This window comes from Schistocerca serialis, chromosome 4 (genome assembly GCF_023864345.2).
Source record: "Schistocerca serialis cubense isolate TAMUIC-IGC-003099 chromosome 4, iqSchSeri2.2, whole genome shotgun sequence".
Taxonomy (NCBI): domain Eukaryota; kingdom Metazoa; phylum Arthropoda; class Insecta; order Orthoptera; family Acrididae; genus Schistocerca; species Schistocerca serialis.
Genome location: NC_064641.1, coordinates 416,115,541 through 416,133,040, shown reverse-complemented (window position 1 = coordinate 416,133,040; position 17,500 = coordinate 416,115,541). Strand labels below are relative to the sequence as shown.

The window sequence follows — 17,500 nt, the reverse complement described above, 5'->3', positions numbered from 1 at the left end:
TTTCGACTGGCGAGTGCAGCACTGTAGGGCTGAGTGTCTTACTTTATCATACATGGGTGCATCACCCGGATACTGAGACACTGATATCTAGTGACGCAGGCGTGAAGTGAACTCTTTCTTGATAGGGAGAGACACGGGAAGCGAGCCGACGTGCTAATCCTTGGCGTCTGTTTTAACATTATGTGGACTTCTCTTGTCTAAAGTCTTTATGATGATTTGTGCTGAACGCTGTAACATTGACCTGTTTACTCTCGCGTTAATACGCGGAAACGGAGTCGGAATATTTCTATAAAAGCTGGTGGCAGCTAAAGAATTTAATTAAAGGTGAAGGCGAAACCATGTCAATAAATATGGAGGGTACACCTAATAGTGTTCGTCGACATAGTATTGACACACCCACAGGTAGGCACAGTAGGGAGATACCACGTAGCAGTCCGTGGGGAGAGACACCTAGAAGATCAAACATGGAAAGTCGCATGACAGAGGCCGTGGAGGAAATAATCACAGAACTTCAGACAGACCTTAGAGGAAAGAAAACATCAACGGTTATATCCTCATCGGTAAAGAATAAAATATGGATTCTTGCTTTGGGGCAGGCGAAACTATATGGGCAAATAGAAGAACTCAGAGTAGAAAATACTAGGTTAAGTAGGGAATTAGCAGCAGTAAGCGCTCCTGATTTGCAGGCACGGTGTGAGAAATTACAGGCAGAGATAGTTGAACTGAAAGCGGAGAACGAGAAGTTGAGATCCGAAAATCGTTCCCTTCCAGTGTCCTTTGCAAATGCGGTTGCTAGTGTTCCTCAGAGAAATTTGAAAAGTAAGTTGGAACAACAGATTAGTCAAATGAAAGCGAAACAGACTAGCACCCTCTTTTTTAAGTCGGATAATAATACAGATGCTAAAACAATAAGGGAAGTCGTAACAAAGACAATAAATCCGAAACAGGACAAAGTTAAAATAAAGGCAATAAGATCGACGGCAAACACTGTAATTTTGGAGACAGAAACACAAGCAGATAAAATAAAAATAATGGAAAAGACAGCACTGCTTCAGAATATCAGATGTGAGGAACCTAGAAAATTTAGGCCACTGCTTGCTGTGTATCAAGTACCAACAACTCTAACTGATGATGAATTTCTCGAAGAGTTGTATCAAATCAATCTAAGTGAGTACATTTCAAGGGAAGAATTCAGTGAGGGTGTTTCAATTAAGTTTAAAACGGGACCACGAGGGAAACGTACAGTAAACAATGTCCTTGAGGTATCACCAAAAATTCGTCAGCAGCTATTACTGAATGATAGGGTGTACATCCAGTTTGAAGCATTAAATATTAGAGATTTCGTAGGTGTACAGAAATGCTTTAATTGCTGGGGTCTTGGACACTCCACTAAACGATGTGATAAGATGCAGGTGTGTGGAAGGTGTGCCAAGACAGGGCATAAGAAAATTGACTGTAAAGAGGAGACAGAAATTGGATGTATTCCGTGCAAGTATAGGAACAAGGTCTGCGACAAGGCAGGGGGGCCTGAATGTCAAACATATAAAATGCTCTATGAAAGACAAATTGAACGTACAGACTACGATATAGTGAATGATGCTCACTAACATGAACTGTAACTTAAATCGCGAGACAGTACACCCCCAACCCGTCACGGAAGTATTTACACAGCCATCTAATGCTAGCCATACTAAAGAAATGACGATAATTCAACTCAACTGTATGGGAAGTACCCATGTAGGCATGGAACTTAACAGGTTAATAGACGAAATACATGTCGATATAGCTTGCCTGCAAGAGCCACACATGCGGGGTGGCAAAGTTACTGGCCTATCGGTGCAACTCACCACAATTGTGGGAACTCAAAATGCGAAGGCAGCAATAGTGCTGGTTAACCCTAATTTGACTGTGACAAGGATATCTCAGCTCTGTACAGAACACATTGCTACAGTAGAGATTGTACACGGGTGTGATACATGGATAATTTCATCTATATATGCCCAATACTCATATGAAATTGATCCCTTTATCGAAAAAATGCGAGATATTGCACGGTTTTCACAAGGGAAAAGATTGCTTATATTAGCAGACATAAATGCACGGTCAACCATATGGCATGCTGATAGGACAGATGTTAGAGGACATATGGTCGAGGATGTAATAAACGAATGTAATTTATTCCCATTAAACAGAGCAGGACAACCTCCAACCTTTCGTGGTCATGCTGGTGGCCAAAGTAATATTGATATTTCCTTGGCAAATGATATTTCCTTACCACATATATATATGTGGGAAGTCATGGATGGGGCCACACACAGTGATCACAATGTTATTATTATCTACACAGACAATTATAGAAACACTCAAAATACTCAGACACAACAACAGTATCTAGCTTTTGGTAGGGCAGACTGGAACAAATTAAGAAATGTAATAGAAGAATCAGTATTGTATACTACCCAAGGTAGTATAGATTTTAAAACACATGCTTTGACAGATGTCCTGCAAAAGGCACAAAAGAGTGCCATCCCACTGGCCAGGGCTAAGCGGAGGTATCAACGATCTTGGACAGTTGAACTGACTCGTCTACGGAAAGATTCGCGGAATAAGAGAAAGTACTATCAGAGGGCTACATCAGCCCAAGAACGACAGCTTAGACTGGATCAGTACCGGAATGCAAAACTAAAGTATAAAACTGAACTCTGTAAAACCAGACATAAGTATTGGACTGACTTTGTTAAAACGAATCTACAGAAAGATATATGGGGACAACCATTTAAATTACTGACTGATCGTATTAAAACCCCGATGGTGATGTCAACGTTAAAACGAACAGACGGAACCATGACAAGTGGCTGGAGATGCTCAGCAGAGTATCTCCTAAATAAGCTTCTACCAGATGACTCATACATAGAGGACGAGCGACATCATCGTGACTTACGTGACGGAATGGAATCTGCATATGTAAATCAGGATGTCATACTCCCTTTCTCGCAGGAAGAGGTAGCCCTAGCAATAGATAAACTCAAAAATAGGAAGGCGCCAGGTCCTGATGGAATATACACAGAAACATTGAAGAATGCCAGTATACTGATTACCCCGTATTTAACTGACCTTTTTAATGAAGCCCTACTACAAGGAAGAATCCCTACACTCTGGAAAATGGCTAATGCAGTCATTATTAAAAAGTCTGAAGATAGGGATCCAACTGACCCGAAATCCTATAGACCTATCTGTCTCCTGAACACACTTGCAAAGGTGCAGGAGAGGCTCCTGTGTGACAGACTACAGGCACATAGGCGCCTTTATGGTCTAACTCCCCACCAATTTGGATTTAGAGAACACAAATCGATAGATGACGCCATAAACCGCGCCCTGCAAATTGTGGGGAATACGACGGAGAAATATGCGGTCGCTATACTCATTGATATCGCTGGAGCTTTTGATAATCTCTGGTGGCCGTCACTATTTGCTAGACTACGGGAAATTCGACTACCTAATGCTCTGTATTCTAGTTTTATGGACTATTGTAGGGGAAGAATTGTCGAATGGAAAGCAGGAACACAGAAGGTGGTTAAGAGAGTAACCAAGGGATGTCCACAGGGATCAATCTGTGGTCCCATCTTTTGGGACATAGCAATTGAGCCACTATTGGACATCTTGGATAGGGACACACTTGTAGAAGGTGTTGTTGGCTATGCAGATGATCTATTGGTCGTTGCTTCTGCACCATCTAGACTGCAATTGGAAAATAAGTGTACTTTAATACTACAGATGATTAATCACTGGTGTAATCGAAACAAATTGAAAATAGCAGGAAATAAAACAGTTTATTTATTGCTCAAGGGAATACTCCAGCGAAATCCTAGTATAAAATTCAATAACATTAATATACAAAGGAAGCAGGTAGCAAGATATTTAGGACTCCACTTAGATGAACGGCTCTCCTTTAAAGAACACATACAGCGCACTGTGGACAAAGCTGCTAAAATTATGCATAAACTTGCGAGATTAAACTCAGTGCAGTTCAGATTACCATTAATGATGATGCGGATGTATCACACGGCATTATTTGAGTCTATCGCATGTTTTGCAGCAAGTGCCTGGGCACATCGTCTATGCTTGGTAACTTATAAAACAATAGTCAGGAGAGGGCAAAGAAGTGTTCTACTTAGGATGTCGGGAGCGTTTAGCACAACACCTGTCGAAGCCCTGTATGTGGTCCTAGGAACATGCCCAATAGATCTTACTATTCGTTGTAGAGCTGCCTTATATTGGCTGAAAAATGGTGACCTCGAAACGGTTTTCCAAATAACAGGAGAAAACATACAAACCAAGCAACAGCTACACAAATGGAAGTTAGACATGTGGCAAAGAGAATGGGAGACATCAGATAAAGGGCGGCGTGTGTTTTCCTTTTTTCCAAATGTAGTTGAGAGGTTAAAACTAAAACATGTGGAGCCAAGTCGTGGTATGGTTCACTACCTGACTGGGCACGGACCTTATCCAACACACCTACACCGTATGGGAGTAAGGCCTACAGAGATTTGCACATGTGGCATTCTTGGAACGCCCGAACATGTTGTGCTAAGGTGTGATCTACTCGACCATGAACGACCTGCAATAAGAGATGATGAGGTCAGTGCGGTCCTCCGGGACCCAGATAAATGGAACACTATACATAGTCTGGCTGACTCAGTGTCAACGACACTGCTTGATATCTATAAAAAGCAACATCCCACTGACAGAACAAGAATACAGACAGAGACAGAACCTCAACACATGACTTGGGAAGATACAAGCTCTGACAGTGACACAGACAATACTACAGATATGGATTAATTCTGATGGACAGTGTTGATCAATACTATATGGATGTGGACACTGAAGGTTCCCAGCTTTGTCTTATAGAGCATCAGAGATCTTATTGGACACTTATGCAGATTCCCCGTCCTGGCTCGCAACCTTGTCGCTTGTCTTGCTACATATTCTGGATTTATATGTATTAATTTAAGTAATTTTACATTCAAGTTATTATAATTTAAACTTCCATGCAACATACTTTTGATTTGTCTATATAGTTTTCTAGCTCTTATGATATATTAATATTGTTATTCTGTCTTTGTAATCTAATTTTTATTGTTATATAGAGGAATTTAGTTTATGGACAGTCTACAGGCATATACATTGCCTTCGTATTCAGGAGATGCATGTGAGAGAAATCAGATATTTATTTTCTTAATTTTAAGTATAATCATATTCCTTTTAGTAATTATATTAACTTTGAGATTCACCTATTTCTAAAATTGTTAATTAGTATGTTATCTCATACTTTAATCAAATTTTTCTTGTATCTAAGATTGTGTATGCAAGATATTTTAATATTTATTATGCTACCATGTTTCATGTAAAATCCTAATATCACTATAATCTTACATATATGAATTTAGCCTACTTTAAATTTTGGACATATGTGTAAACTGTACTCAAAAAATGTAGCAGTGAGACCCTGGTTCTCTTGTAGACACCTTATAGTGTAGAATTTCTCTTTCCTTTGTCCTCTTTTGTGTTTATTTCTTTTTATATTTTATTTGTTATTTCTTTTATACTTAAATAATTATATTATTTTTATCAATTAGCTTGCATATAAACGTCACACTGTAATAATTAGTGTACGAACACACAGAGCAACAGCCAGGGCAGAAACACTAGAAAAGGTCCGCCTCCACGTGGCAGGGACGGTAACAGAATGGGGACTTGTCAAGCTGACATAACTTGCAAGGAGCCATTTCGGCTAAGAGACCAAATACTGCCTGGCTTGTTACTTGTTTTAAGTAGCACACGGCCCACCTTAGTAACCCAGGTGGTGGGCTACTCTGTAGTGTTTAAATGAAAAAAAAAAAAAAAAAAAAAAAAAAAATATGTCCCTATTCATGAGCTGCGAGCTGTACCACGTACAAGCTACAGACGCGATCGCATTGCTCACTGTACGGATTCTCATGCTGAGCGATCAGCTAGGAAGCGCCCCATCCATGTCGGCACCCGTGGGCGTTGCACTCGCAGTCGCAAAAAACGCTGGGCAAATATATTTCTCGGAAGAGTAACGACAGTCCGAGTCTCCTGCGTGGGAAGAGTCTTTCTAGGCCCTGACCCACGGGAAGGGTGTAGCTTCCCCCATCCCGGACATTTGACGTCGTCACACTACCGGTATTGACTAATAGACTGATTGCTGATAATCATTAGCCATACACTGGGGGAAACGGCCGACAGGGGCGGCAACATAGTGGAGCCGCAGTATCACTAATGTACAGAGATAGAACAGTTTCGACTGGAACCAGAGTCACCGTATACACGGCACTGATTAGTAATAGATGCAGAGCCATCAGAATACAGATAATATATACAACCGTCCCTATACATGCTGAAAGACTCTGCACACAATGAGAACCACACGTCAGCCAGACACTCTTATCACACACTACTCTCTTATCACACACTACTCTCTGCCTGTAACAGGCACACACACAATATCTAACCACCAGCATGGAAGAACATCCAGTGCATACTCTCCGCCACATTACACAATCCACACTATCATAACCAGACCGGGAGGTCCACCCAGAAAACACAATATCCCACCCTTCCGACATCCGCACATTGCTCAGCTAAGCCACGAACACCCACACATGTCCTACACAGGGGTGCACCCAACATCACAATACTGCCTCCTGTCACAGCACACAAACAATGGCAGGAATGAAAGACACAGATCTGCCACAACCATGGAATCGGAGCGCCGCCTGTCATGAGCCAAAAGTGCATCCTGACGTGACAAATCGGATGATGCCGCAGGCATCCAATTACGATAATCACTATCAACGAACCTGCCGCCCCCCCCCCCAATACACCTTTCCCTACAACAATGTGTACCTGAACCTAAGCTATATTGTACCTTAACCTAACCTATATTGTACCTTAACCTAACCTATATCGTACCTTAACCTAACCTATATCGTACCTTAACCTAACCTATATCGTACCTTAACCTAACCTATATCGTACCTTAACCTAACCTATATCGTACCTTAACCTAACCTACGTTGTGCCTTAACCTAACCTACGTTGTGCCTTAACCTAACCTACGTTGTGCCTTAACCTAACCTACGTTGTGCCTTAACCTAACCTACGTTGTGCCTTAACCTAACCTACGTTGTGCCTTAACCTAACCTACGTTGTGCCTTAACCTAACCTACGTTGTGCCTTAACCTAACCTACGTTGTGCCTTAACCTAACCTACGTTGTGCCTTAACCTAACCTACGTTGTGCCTTAACCTAACCTACGTTGTGCCTTAACCTAACCTACGTTGTGCCTTAACCTAACCTACGTTGTGCCTTAACCTAACCTACGTTGTGCCTTAACCTAACCTACGTTGTGCCTTAACCTAACCTACGTTGTGCCTTAACCTAACCTACGTTGTGCCTTAACCTAACCTACGTTGTGCCTTAACCTAACCCATGTTGTGCCTTGACCTAACCCATGTTGTGCCTTAACGTAACCCATGTTGTGCCTTAACCTAACCCATGTTGTGCCTTAACGTAACCCATGTTGTGCCTTAACGTAACCCATGTTGTGCCTTAACCTAACCCATGTTGTGCCTTAACCTAACCCATGTTGTGCCTTAACCTAACCCATGTTGTGCCTTAACCTAACCCATGTTGTGCCTTAACCTAACCTATAATGTGCCTTAACCTAACCTATAATGTGCCTTAACCTAACCTATAATGTGCCTTAACCTAACCTATAATGTGCCTTAACCTAAACTATATTGCGCCTTAACCTGACGCACGTTGTCGCTGAACCTGCTCTGTAATTGTTATGCAACCCGTTAAAGTAGTGTAGTGTTGCCTAACCGCAACCCTCGCAATATAGTTCGCTACTCGCACTGCCCGGTCCCCTGTGTATCGCGTCATGTTAAACACCTTGCAGGTGTTGCTGACTTTCCACATGCTCATGCTATACACTGTAATGTGGATAGCAGCAGGACGTACATGCCCCCTCCCCTTCCCCCCTGCCTTCGCAAGCTGGTCGGTGAGAAGTTTGCATGTTCAACGCCCTTCGCATGCCGACGTACTCAGCCTACGTTGTGGTACGGCCTGTCACCTGTCCGCCGATGTACGCAAAACCCACAAACTGTACTGCACATTGGTCCGTATGTACTGAATGATACATCGTGGCACATGTGACCGTATGACGACTGCGCCTAGCAACGGCGGACCATACAGTCCAAATATTGTGCACGCAGCTACGTGTCGTCTCCCTATAAGAGCTGGATTGCAGTGTGGTACGCCATACAGACGTGTGGGAGGAACGGACGCCCTGGATGGCGATCAGCATGAGCAGTCTGTTGATGTAGTGGAGCGTGTATTCGGACGTAGTCGTCTCTTCTCACACACCGTGATAGCATGTTGCACCGTGTTCCACATCTGCGACATGCTGCAGAGGCCGGCTGACAGTCGTTCGCGCAATGGACACCGCATACGTACGGGGTCGACCTTCCACGTGTTCTCTAGGCGTGCACATGTTGTTGCATCTATGTGGGCAGACGTAGTGTGTTGTGACACCTGACACAGGCATGCAATACTCGTTGCAAATGGCGATGGACGTGTACGTTTGCTGGTGACGTTACGCAAATGAACAACTGGTAACCCGTTGTGGTGCGGTTGTTCTCGCTAGAGGTGAATCAGTGTTGGCGACGATCGGTCGAGCTATTAACCGGTTGTTTCAGGGATACCCACCATGCCCACGAACGTGAAAGGGGACCCACCATGCCCACGAACGTGAAAGGGGATCTGGGTGTGAGGCGATACGCGGCGGTGGCTGGGTGGGACCGTCCCCGGCCGGTGAGGGGGGGCCGCCCGGCGTGCTGGCAGCGCGGTGCGTGGGCGCACGCGCTACAGCCGGCTGGTGGGGGCGGCCAGTGGCAGGCGCGCCGGCCGACGGACGCGGCAGGCGGCGCAGCTGCGCGCCGGCGCCCCCTGCTCGCGGCGCCTTGCGGCCAAAGTAGGTCCTCGCGGGCCCGGTGCGAAGCGCGGTGGCCATCTGCAGTGTGCTGGTCCGATTGAGGACTTTGTGCGCTGAGGATGCGCCGCCGCCCGGCGCTCGGCGCCGCGACGCCGTCTGCTGCTCGGTCGCCCCAGCGGTTCTCGCAGGTGGTTTGTATCGCAGCTGTGCGGACGTGTTGGCGCGTGCGCTGTGCTGGGAGAGTTCGCTTCGGCACCCAAGTGGGGCTTTTGTCCTTCTGTGGCGCCGGCGTTGGAGCTGCCGGTCACCGTAGGTGGCGCGTGTTGTCTCCCGCCGGCAATGCCACGACAGCACGCTCCCGGGCCTCTGTCGGCAGCGGCAAGCTCAGTTGGGAGCACGGGTGGTCGCACCTAAAGCGTCTACTTGCCTAACTCCGGGCGATTGCGCCTCTCTCGAACCCGACCAAGTACTTAGGACGGCGCTGCGCGCCGCCGGGACCTGAGAGGGTTTCGAGGTGTGTTGTGCAGGGGAGCTCAGCCTCCTCCTGTTTGCAGAATAATTGAGCGGACGCTTGCGTGTTCGCGCGGGCCCCCGGGACACACTCCCGGGCGGCCGGCTGCTCAGCTCTAGTTGACGCAGCTCCCTGGTTGATCCTGCCAGTAGTCATATGCTTGTCTCAAAGATTAAGCCATGCATGTCTCAGTACAAGCCGCATTAAGGTGAAACCGCGAATGGCTCATTAAATCAGTTATGGTTCCTTAGATCGTACCCACGTTACTTGGATAACTGTGGTAATTCTAGAGCTAATACATGCAAACAGAGTCCCGACCAGAGATGGAAGGGACGCTTTTATTAGATCAAAACCAATCGGTCGGCTCGTCCGGTCCGTTTGCCTTGGTGACTCTGAATAACTTTGGGCTGATCGCACGGTCCTCGTACCGGCGACGCATCTTTCAAATGTCTGCCTTATCAACTGTCGATGGTAGGTTCTGCGCCTACCATGGTTGTAACGGGTAACGGGGAATCAGGGTTCGATTCCGGAGAGGGAGCCTGAGAAACGGCTACCACATCCAAGGAAGGCAGCAGGCGCGCAAATTACCCACTCCCGGCACGGGGAGGTAGTGACGAAAAATAACGATACGGGACTCATCCGAGGCCCCGTAATCGGAATGAGTACACTTTAAATCCTTTAACGAGTATCTATTGGAGGGCAAGTCTGGTGCCAGCAGCCGCGGTAATTCCAGCTCCAATAGCGTATATTAAAGTTGTTGCGGTTAAAAAGCTCGTAGTTGGATTTGTGTCCCACGCTGTTGGTTCACCGCCCGTCGGTGTTTAACTGGCATGTATCGTGGGACGTCCTGCCGGTGGGGCGAGCCGAAGGCGTGCGACCGCCTCGTGCGTGCTCGTGCGTCCCGAGGCGGACCCCGTTGAAATCCTACCAGGGTGCTCTTTATTGAGTGTCTCGGTGGGCCGGCACGTTTACTTTGAACAAATTAGAGTGCTTAAAGCAGGCAAGCCCGCCTGAATACTGTGTGCATGGAATAATGGAATAGGACCTCGGTTCTATTTTGTTGGTTTTCGGAACCCGAGGTAATGATTAATAGGGACAGGCGGGGGCATTCGTATTGCGACGTTAGAGGTGAAATTCTTGGATCGTCGCAAGACGAACAGAAGCGAAAGCATTTGCCAAGTATGTTTTCATTAATCAAGAACGAAAGTTAGAGGTTCGAAGGCGATCAGATACCGCCCTAGTTCTAACCATAAACGATGCCAGCCAGCGATCCGCCGCAGTTCCTCCGATGACTCGGCGGGCAGCCTCCGGGAAACCAAAGCTTTTGGGTTCCGGGGGAAGTATGGTTGCAAAGCTGAAACTTAAAGGAATTGACGGAAGGGCACCACCAGGAGTGGAGCCTGCGGCTTAATTTGACTCAACACGGGAAACCTCACCAGGCCCGGACACCGGAAGGATTGACAGATTGATAGCTCTTTCTTGATTCGGTGGGTGGTGGTGCATGGCCGTTCTTAGTTGGTGGAGCGATTTGTCTGGTTAATTCCGATAACGAACGAGACTCTAGCCTGCTAACTAGTCGCGTGACATCCTTCGTGCTGTCAGCGATTACTTTTCTTCTTAGAGGGACAGGCGGCTTCTAGCCGCACGAGATTGAGCAATAACAGGTCTGTGATGCCCTTAGATGTTCTGGGCCGCACGCGCGCTACACTGAAGGAATCAGCGTGTCTTCCTAGGCCGAAAGGTCGGGGTAACCCGCTGAACCTCCTTCGTGCTAGGGATTGGGGCTTGCAATTGTTCCCCATGAACGAGGAATTCCCAGTAAGCGCGAGTCATAAGCTCGCGTTGATTACGTCCCTGCCCTTTGTACACACCGCCCGTCGCTACTACCGATTGAATGATTTAGTGAGGTCTTCGGACTGGTACGCGGCATTGACTCTGTCGTTGCCGATGCTACCGGAAAGATGACCAAACTTGATCATTTAGAGGAAGTAAAAGTCGTAACAAGGTTTCCGTAGGTGAACCTGCGGAAGGATCATTACCGACTAGACTGCATGTCTTTCGATGTGCGTGTCGTGTCGCGCAACACGCTACCTGTACGGCTCGCAGTAGCCGTGCGCCGCGTGCGGAACCACGCGTTCGTCTCAAAACTAACGGCAATGTTGTGTGGTACGAGCGCTGAAGCGCTGGAGCGGCTGGCCTGCGGCACCTGGCGCCTGGCGCCGGTTTTGAATGACTTTCGCCCGAGTGCCTGTCCGCTCCGGTGTGGAGCCGTACGACGCCCGTCGGCCGTGAGGCCGTTGGACACTGAACGCTGGAACAGGGGCCGCCACACGCCTCAGTCCCGCCTATGCAACTGTCTTGAAAGAGATAGTGGAAACTATGAAAAGATCACCCAGGACGGTGGATCACTCGGCTCGTGGGTCGATGAAGAACGCAGCAAATTGCGCGTCGACATGTGAACTGCAGGACACATGAACATCGACGTTTCGAACGCACATTGCGGTCCATGGATTCCGTTCCCGGGCCACGTCTGGCTGAGGGTCGGCTATGTATACTGAAGCGCGCGGCGTTTGCCCCGCTTCGCAGACCTGGGAGTGTCGTGGCCGCCTGTGGGGCCGGCCGCGTCTCCTTAAACGTGCGATGCGCGCCCGTCGCCTGGCGGTTCGCATACCGGTACTTACTCGGTAGCGTGCACAGCCGGCTGGCGGTGTGGCGTGCGACACCTCGTACAACGACCTCAGAGCAGGCGAGACTACCCGCTGAATTTAAGCATATTACTAAGCGGAGGAAAAGAAACTAACAAGGATTCCCCCAGTAGCGGCGAGCGAACAGGGAAGAGTCCAGCACCGAACCCCGCAGGCTGCCGCCTGTCGTGGCATGTGGTGTTTGGGAGGGTCCACTACCCCGACGCCTCGCGCCGAGCCCAAGTCCAACTTGAATGAGGCCACGGCCCGTAGAGGGTGCCAGGCCCGTAGCGGCCGGTGCGAGCGTCGGCGGGACCTCTCCTTCGAGTCGGGTTGCTTGAGAGTGCAGCTCCAAGTGGGTGGTAAACTCCATCTGAGACTAAATATGACCACGAGACCGATAGCGAACAAGTACCGTGAGGGAAAGTTGAAAAGAACTTTGAAGAGAGAGTTCAAAAGTACGTGAAACCGTTCTGGGGTAAACGTGAGAAGTCCGAAAGGTCGAACGGGTGAGATTCACGCCCATCCGGCCACTGGCCTCCGCCCTCGGCAGATGGGGCCGGCCGCCCGCGCGGAGCAATCCGCGGCGGGGTCGTGTCCGGTTGCCTTTCCACTCGCCGCGGGGTGGGGCCGTTCCGGTGTGCGGTGGGCCGCACTTCTCCCCTAGTAGGACGTCGCGACCCGCTGGGTGCCGGCCTACGGCCCGGGTGCGCAGCCTGTCCTTCCGCGGGCCTCGGTTCGCGTCTGTTGGGCAGAGCCCCGGTGTCCTGGCTGGCTGCCCGGCGGTATATCTGGAGGAGTCGATTCGCCCCTTTGGGCGCTCGGGCTCCCGGCAAGCGCGCGCGGTTCTTCCCGGATGACGGACCTACCTGGCCCGGCCCCGGACCCGCGCCGCTGTTGGCTCGGGATGCTCTCGGGCGGAATAATCGCTCCCGTCAGCGGCGCTTCAGCTTTGGACAATTTCACGACCCGTCTTGAAACACGGACCAAGGAGTCTAACATGTGCGCGAGTCATTGGGCTGTACGAAACCTAAAGGCGTAATGAAAGTGAAGGTCTCGCCTTGCGCGGGCCGAGGGAGGATGGGGCTTCCCCGCCCTTCATTTGGCGGCGGCCTCCGCACTCCCGGGGCGTCTCGTCCTCATTGCGAGGTGAGGCGCACCTAGAGCGTACACGTTGGGACCCGAAAGATGGTGAACTATGCCTGGCCAGGACGAAGTCAGGGGAAACCCTGATGGAGGTCCGTAGCGATTCTGACGTGCAAATCGATCGTCGGAGCTGGGTATAGGGGCGAAAGACTAATCGAACCATCTAGTAGCTGGTTCCCTCCGAAGTTTCCCTCAGGATAGCTGGTGCTCGTACGAGTCTCATCCGGTAAAGCGAATGATTAGAGGCCTTGGGGCCGAAACGACCTCAACCTATTCTCAAACTTTAAATGGGTGAGATCTCCGGCTTGCTTGATATGCTGAAGCCGCGAGCAAACGACTCGGATCGGAGTGCCAAGTGGGCCACTTTTGGTAAGCAGAACTGGCGCTGTGGGATGAACCAAACGCCGAGTTAAGGCGCCCGAATCGACGCTCATGGGAAACCATGAAAGGCGTTGGTTGCTTAAGACAGCAGGACGGTGGCCATGGAAGTCGGAATCCGCTAAGGAGTGTGTAACAACTCACCTGCCGAAGCAACTAGCCCTGAAAATGGATGGCGCTGAAGCGTCGTGCCTATACTCGGCCGTCAGTCTGGCAGTCATGGCCGGTCCTTGCGGCCGGCCGCGAAGCCCTGACGAGTAGGAGGGTCGCGGCGGTGGGCGCAGAAGGGTCTGGGCGTGAGCCTGCCTGGAGCCGCCGTCGGTGCAGATCTTGGTGGTAGTAGCAAATACTCCAGCGAGGCCCTGGAGGGCTGACGCGGAGAAGGGTTTCGTGTGAACAGCCGTTGCACACGAGTCAGTCGATCCTAAGCCCTAGGAGAAATCCGATGTTGATGGGGGCCGTCATAGCATGATGCACTTTGTGCTGGCCCCCGTTGGGCGAAAGGGAATCCGGTTCCTATTCCGGAACCCGGCAGCGGAACCGATACAAGTCGGGCCCCTCTTTTAGAGATGCTCGTCGGGGTAACCCAAAAGGACCCGGAGACGCCGTCGGGAGATCGGGGAAGAGTTTTCTTTTCTGCATGAGCGTTCGAGTTCCCTGCAATCCTCTAGCAGGGAGATAGGGTTTGGAACGCGAAGAGCACCGCAGTTGCGGCGGTGTCCCGATCTTCCCCTCGGACCTTGAAAATCCGGGAGAGGGCCACGTGGAGGTGTCGCGCCGGTTCGTACCCATATCCGCAGCAGGTCTCCAAGGTGAAGAGCCTCTAGTCGATAGAATAATGTAGGTAAGGGAAGTCGGCAAATTGGATCCGTAACTTCGGGATAAGGATTGGCTCTGAGGATCGGGGCGTGTCGGGCTTGGTCGGGAAGTGGGTCAGCGCTAACGTGCCGGGCCTGGGCGAGGTGAGTGCCGTAGGGGTGCCGGTAAGTGCGGGCGTTTAGCGCGGGCGTGGTCTGCTCTCGCCGTTGGTCGGCCTCGTGCTGGCCGGCGGTGCAGGATGCGCGCGCCTGCGCGGCGTTCGCGCCCCGGTGCTTCAACCTGCGTGCAGGATCCGAGCTCGGTCCCGTGCCTTGGCCTCCCACGGATCTTCCTTGCTGCGAGGCCGCGTCCGCCTTAGCGTGCTCCTCCGGGGGCGCGCGGGTGCGCGGATTCTCTTCGGCCGCCATTCAACGATCAACTCAGAACTGGCACGGACTGGGGGAATCCGACTGTCTAATTAAAACAAAGCATTGCGATGGCCCTAGCGGGTGTTGACGCAATGTGATTTCTGCCCAGTGCTCTGAATGTCAACGGGAAGAAATTCAAGCAAGCGCGGGTAAACGGCGGGAGTAACTATGACTCTCTTAAGGACTATGACTCTCTTAAGGTGGCCAAGTGGCGGCGGTGTGGCTGCATCCGGACTTGGCTTTTCGAAGTGCGGTCTTGATGTAGTCGTGCTGCTGCTGCGAGGTGCCTTCCTTGGGTTATGGTTACAGGGAGAGTGATGCGCAATACATGGGCCTAGCCCTTTTAGCCTCTCCTCTCCTGCGGTCTTCTCCCCTTCTCGTGGGCCCGCTGATTTTCGCAGAGTGGAAGACCGCACCAGGGGCTTGGGGGGGTTACCAGCCCCCCCTCGCACTATCCCTTTGTTAGTTGGGGGCAGTAATCAGAGAATAAGTGGTGGCCCTTCCGCTGAAGGTGCCACCCCAACTCCCCCAGCACCTAGCCGGCCAACCGGCCGTGCCGAAAATCTTGTAACTTTTGCAGCTGTATACGCCTGTAGTGAGTGCCACCGCAGCTTTACCACCAAGAACGGTCTCGGGGTCCATCGCCGCCGCCAACACCCTGCGGCCGCCAACGCGGAGATCGTCACGGAGAGGCATCGCGCGAGGTGGACGGAGGAAGAAGTCCTGTCGCTCGCCAAGGCAGAGGCCGAACTGTTCCTCGAGAGGGACGCCCGGTTCTTCTTTGTAAATCAAGAGCTCATCAGGATGTTCCCCGACCGAACGCTTGAGGCAATCAAGTGCCGACGGCGGCAAGCTGCCCACAAGCAGCTTGTCCGCCAATTCATGGAGGCGCTTGAGATCGGTCGGGGGGAAGAGCCGGCGTCCCGCCGGGGAGCAGCGAGCCCGCTGCCTGACGCGGGCGAGGCCGCTGCGCCGCCCGTCGACGCAGCCGAGGACTTCGCGGCCGACACCACCGGGCCGCCGCCGGAGGGGCCGACTGACGCCGCCATCTGGGAGCATCTGGCGGGGCTACCCGCTTCCGCCCAGCGTTTCTCTGCCCTGGATCGTGTCATAGGTCTGGGGCGGGGCACGCCGCCCGATGTCATCCTGGGCATGCTCCCGGATGCCCTTGTGTCGGTCGGGTCCAGAGGGGAGAGATCGATCACCAGGACACAGCGGCCGCGCCAACCATCGAAGCGGCCGCCTGCTGCGCCGCCGACGCAGAAGCGCAAGCGGCGCCGCTGGGAGTACGCGAGAACGCAGGATGCCTTCCGACGGTCGCGTGCACGTTGCGTGCGCGGCCTCTTGGATGGCACCCTACTCCAGCCGCCACCTGCCATCCCTGGTCTGCTGGACTTCTGGGCGGACCTCTTCACTAAGAAGCCCATCTCCACCGCGGGCTTCATTCGTGACCGCCTCCTCCCGCACTCGGAGCCTGTCGCTCCCGAGTGCCTATGGGGGCCGGTCACACATGAGGAGGTCGCCGCCGCGTTGCCGCCCAGGGGATCAGCAGCCGGGCCGGACGGCCTTACCCCAGCGGAGTTGCGGCGCCTGCCGCACGAAGTCCTGGTGAAAGTGATGAATCTCTTCCTTCTGGCCCGCGCCCTTCCGGAACGCCTGCTTCGCGCGCGGACGTCCCTTCTCCCGAAAACGGCTGCACCAACATCCCCCGCTGACTTTCGCCCCATTACGGTCTGCTCGGTGTTGGCGCGGACCTTTCACAAGGTTCTCGCGTCACGCCTGATGCGCGCATGTGCTGTGGACGAACGTCAACGGGCATTCATCCCTCGGGATGGGATGTTGGAAAATACCTTCATCTTGGACACCGCTCTCACCGACGCAGTTCGCTCCTGCCGCTCTGTCTCTGTGGCATCGATCGACGTATCTAAGGCATTCGATTCGGTAGATCATGCTGCCCTTCGCCCCGTGCTGAAGGCGCATGGCCTGCCGGATTGTTTTGTCGAGTATGTCGAGCGGTGCTACGAGGGCAGCACGACAGTGATAGCGGACGGCGCCGGCGTGGGCGTGTCTGTGCAGCCAGCACGGGGCGTTCGCCAGGGCGATCCCCTCTCCCCCCTCCTGTTCAACTTTGCGGTGGACTACGTTTTAGGCCAACTGCCCTCCCACATCGGAGCTCGGATCCTCGGTCGCAGAGTCAACGCTGCGGCCTTTGCAGATGACGTCTTGCTGTTTGCAGCGACCCCGAGGGGCTTGCAGTCCCTCATCGACGCAGCTACCGCAGCCCTCGCCCACCTGGGGCTGCAGATCAACGCCCGGAAGTGTTTCACCCTCGCCTTAGTCGCGTCAGGGCGCGAGAAGAAGGTGAAGGTGGACAGCAATGTCACCTTCACAGCAGGCAATACCACCATGCCTGCCCTGCGTGTGGGTGAAACCTTCCGGTACCTGGGGCTGCAATTTTCCACGGCGGGTCGCTGTGTCTTCAATCCACGTCGCCACCTGGTGGAGCAGCTTGACGTCATCTCCCGAGCTCCGC

At 51.6% G+C, this 17,500-nt stretch overlaps 2 non-coding genes and 1 pseudogene across 2 annotated transcripts; all 3 read left to right on the top strand.

Moving 5' to 3' along the window:
* The first annotated feature begins 9,662 nt into the window (after nucleotides 1–9,662).
* LOC126476834 (small subunit ribosomal RNA) lies at nucleotides 9,663–11,571 on the top strand. The gene has a single exon (XR_007587272.1). It is a non-coding gene; the product is annotated as a small subunit ribosomal RNA (ribosomal RNA).
* Nucleotides 11,572–11,922: 351 nt separating this feature from the next.
* Nucleotides 11,923–12,077, top strand: LOC126476431 (5.8S ribosomal RNA). Its single transcript, XR_007586966.1, has one exon. It is a non-coding gene; the product is annotated as a 5.8S ribosomal RNA (ribosomal RNA).
* A 188-nt stretch (nucleotides 12,078–12,265) lies between these two features.
* LOC126475623 (large subunit ribosomal RNA) overlaps nucleotides 12,266–17,500 on the top strand; it is a 7,973-nt pseudogene continuing 2,738 nt past the window's right edge.